The following is a 4,317-nucleotide window of genomic DNA, read 5'->3' on the forward strand; positions in this document are numbered from 1 at the left end:
CCGCCGCCCGCCGGCCGCACGCACCTACCCGCGCCCGGGACGCACATTATTTTCCTCCCGTCTCCACGAGTTCACCTGGGACTTTGGAAATGACTGCGGTGGCAGCTGCGCTCCAGCCTTGTCATTTGCTGGGGGTGGGGTGGGGTGTTTGAGGGGACGGTGGGTGGTGGCGGTGCCCGGGCCAGTGAACTTATTCGGTTCCTTCACAAAAGACTGGACCAGGCGTTGCCTCTCACGCGAGGAGGTTCCAGGAGCGGACACCTCCTCCGCCGGTGCATTGTGTGCGCGAGGCAGCACCTCGGGCCCCAGGCAATAATCATTGCACCGAAAATGCACCGCCCCGAGTGTCTTATTGCTGTGATGAAATGGAAATTTAAATAAAAGGTCGAACACGTGCGTTCACTGGGAAGTATTGACATGGGTGTTACATCACCAGCAGCCAATCAGATAACTCCAGTCGTGTTTATACTTCTACAACCACCTTGTGAGTATTACAGTCTGTCATAACGTTATAAATATTAGGCAGGGTTTTCCCCACGAGCGGGGAGGAGTCTGCTTCTACCGGCGCCGTGCGCGGTTCCCAGGGCAGATGCAGCTCCGGAGATCGGAGATCGCGCCCAAAGACAAAAATCGGTATTTTTTAAAGCGTGCACCGTGTACACTGCGTGGAATGTAGAATGGTTCGGACAGATGGACTGGGAACGACCCTTCCACCGTTACAATCTTAGTCGAGTTTTTTTTTTCAGAAAAAAAGATTTTCAATTTGGAGCCCGCATCCATCCTGGTTTTCACATTTGTTTAAATATGCTAAATCTACCGAACACTAACGTGATTACTAGTTAGATGTACAGTAAATCTGAAACACAATTTTGTCCAAACCTATTTCAGGTCAATTAAAAAATGTTATCAAACTGTGGAGGTACACCCCCACCCCCCCACACACACCCTTGCCCCTTTAAAGAAACTATTTAGGAATTGGGGGCGTGGCTAGTGGAGCACTAGCCAATGAAGGAAAGCTTTAAGTACCCCAGTTCAAGTCCTGTCTTGGCCCTATAAAGAGAACAGAAAAGAAAGGAATATATTTATTAAAATTGTATCACAAACTAATATAAAATGTGTTTTAAACAACTGAATAAAAAGATGAATGGGCAAGTGGCTTTTTTTTTCATTTACATCTTAGGATATGCTTTGAGAAAGGTAAATGAACCCTTTGCAGTATTAGATTACCACATATAGGTATATGTATTTTTTTAAAGCACACATTTAGTGTCTTCTAGTTTTATGGTTCTTATTGTTCTTAAAGTTTCTATTTTTTAAGTAAAGATAGCATGGAAAGCTTTAATTAGGAATATGGTATGTTTTTTATATTAACTGTAAAAGGCAAAATTTCCCTAACATACCATTTTCTTTTTTTAAGAGATCTACCATGTATTCCAAATTCTCTGTTGTCCAGCACAGCATTTTTACTAAACATATGCGTGTATATACGTATTCATACATTGATTGTACAAGTTTTAAACTTAATCCACTGTAATTTTATTATCTATGTAAAGGAGGAGTGTTATATAGCAAACAAAACAATAAATTCTAATTTGATTGTAGATTCAATGTAATTTCAATGTAAGGAATGACAGATACTATTGTCCACAAAAGTCTTGGGTTGAGTTAGTTTCCCAGTAATAAACTTACTGTTGCTTATCCCCAGACCACTAGTTGATGAAGGCCACTTGTTCTGATAAGAGTTTACAGATAAGTGCAGTTGTAGGTTCTGATTTTTAGAAAGTTTAAAGCAGTAAGAACTGTGACCTGGCCCTTAATCTGTACTTTGGAGAAATAGAGCACTCTGCATAGTATGACTATATTTTTGTAATATAAGAGGCACCAGTATGAAGAATGCAATAGTGAGACTATGCTTTGTCCATAATGAATTTGTTTTAAGTTCTATATGTTTTGTTAAAAAAAATTGTATTCCGCTTATGGCCTTTTTCCCCTTAAAAGAGGAATTACTGAAGTTAATTGTTATCTAAGATTAAGGTGATGGAAAGTAAAAATGGGCTCTTTTTCTTTCGCTTTTTTTTTTTTTGTCAGTCATGGGGCTTGAACTCTGGGCTTGGATGCTGTCTCTGCGCTCTTCAGGTCAAAGCAAGGGCTCTACCGCTTGGACTACAGTGCCGCTTTCAGTTTTCTAGTGGTTTATTGGAGATAAGAGTTTCACGGACTTTCCTGCTTGGGCTGGGTTTAAACCATGATCCTCAGATCTCAGCCTCCTGAGTAGCTAGGATTACGGAATGAGCCACCGACACCCGGCATTGTTTTGCATTGTTTTGAGACAATGTAATGTAGCTCAGGCTGGCCTCAAACTCAAGATTATACTATCTCCACCTTCTGAGTACTAGTATTAATTACAGACACACACCAACATGCCTCGCTCTCAAAAGGCACATCTCATATTTAGATTTAAATATGAACTGATTAGGAATGTATCACTAGATTGAAGTGATACAAATAAATGACTTAAATTCTACGACCACTATGCTAATAGCCAGACAGTATATACATGTATACACACGCACACACACACACATACACACACACACACACATACACACACACACACACACACACACAGAGTCCTTTACACCCTGAAGGAGGATTGGAAACCCTAAAGGAATCAGAAATAAGCCTCAAGGGGACAGCAATCACCACTCTCAGAATACCCTGTAACAAAGGAACTGAGTAAGAAGGGGATCTCCTACTCTATAAGTATAGTTTTTAGGAATTCCCCACCCTCCCAGTTTCCCACCAGCAAGTAGGGATCTGTTCTCCCCTCCAGCCCCTATATTTTCTGTTAGGGTTCTACCATACTTAAGGGAATTTCCCCCTTTTGTTTACCAGGGGAACCCCTCAAAAAGGGGGGCATCCCCAACCAATTTGTCCCCTAATTTCACTTTAGACTAAGAAAGCTACTGGAGGTGATGATTGATATTGACCTACCATAACTCTACCATAATCAGTTCCTCTTCCTCACTCATTGCATTGATTGATTGATTGATAATTTTCTGTGCCAGTTCTGGGGCTTGAACTCAGGAGCTCACCCTTGTCTATTTCAGTCACAGTGAACATTGGACCACTTGAGCCATGACTCCAATTCTGGCTTTTTGTTGGTTAATTTAAGGTAAGAGTCTCTTGGATTTGTCTAGCTAGGACCATAGGTATGAGCCAAGGATACTTTGGAATTTATTCTATAGTCCAAGCTGGCCTAGATTCTTCTACCTCAGTTTCCCAAATTACATTATATATGTGAGCCAACATGCCTTTTCTTAAAGTGTTTTGCTGGGTGCCAGTGGCTCACACCTGTACTAGCTATTCAGGAGGCTGAGATCTGAGGAACACGGTTCAAAGCCAGCCTGGGCAGGAAAGTCCATGAGACACTTATCTCCAATAAACCACCAGAAAAGGGAAGTGGCGCTGTGATTGCCTTGAGCTGAACAACAGAGGGACAGCGCCAGGGCCCAGAGTTCAAGCCCCATGACTACAAAAAAGCCAGGGGGGGCATGGTTTAAGAGTATGCCAGGGACCTGTAATCTCAGCTACACTGGAGACTGAGATCTGAGGATCACTGTTCAAAGCCAGTCCTGGCTGAAAGACTATTTCCAATAAACAACTGAGAAAAAGCCGGAAGTGGAGCTTTAGCTTAAATCGTAGAGTGCTAACCTAGAGCAAAAAGAAGCTCAGAGATTAGTGCTCAGACCAAGTTCAAGCCTCAGGAATGGGGCGGGGGAGGTAATCTTCAAACACATAGTAGAAGAAAAAAATGTGCAAAGAAATATAACAGAAAATTGGCAAAAGAAAAAAAATTTTGAAGTAAAAAAGAAATATGAGTGTTGAAATCCAGATATTTATCCTCTTAAAGTTCATGTGTTGAAGTGTACCCCCAAGGTCATGGGATTGAAAAGGGGTCTTTGTGATGTGATTAGATCATGAGTTCAGAACCTTCATCAAAGAGATTAGTGCCCTCTAAAAAGAGAGCTGAGGGGCTGAGAATGTGGCTTAGTGATAGAGTGCTTGTCTAACATTCATGAAGCTCTAGGTTCACTTCCTTAGAACCACATAGACAGAAAAAAAAATGCCAAAAATGGCATTGTGGCTCAAGTAGTATAGTGCTGTCTGTCCTTGAGCAAAAGTGGCTCAGGGACAGTGCCCAGGCCCTAAGTTCAAAGTCCCAGGACTGGCAAAAAAAGAAAGACATGCAGTGACACATGCAATGACTGGTCCCTAACTGGTACATAAATCAATATATAATTACAGCATGAATGG

Source organism: Dipodomys ordii, unplaced genomic scaffold (assembly GCF_000151885.1).
Source record: "Dipodomys ordii isolate 6190 unplaced genomic scaffold, Dord_2.0 Scaffold17, whole genome shotgun sequence".
Classification (NCBI taxonomy): Eukaryota; Metazoa; Chordata; class Mammalia; order Rodentia; family Heteromyidae; genus Dipodomys; species Dipodomys ordii.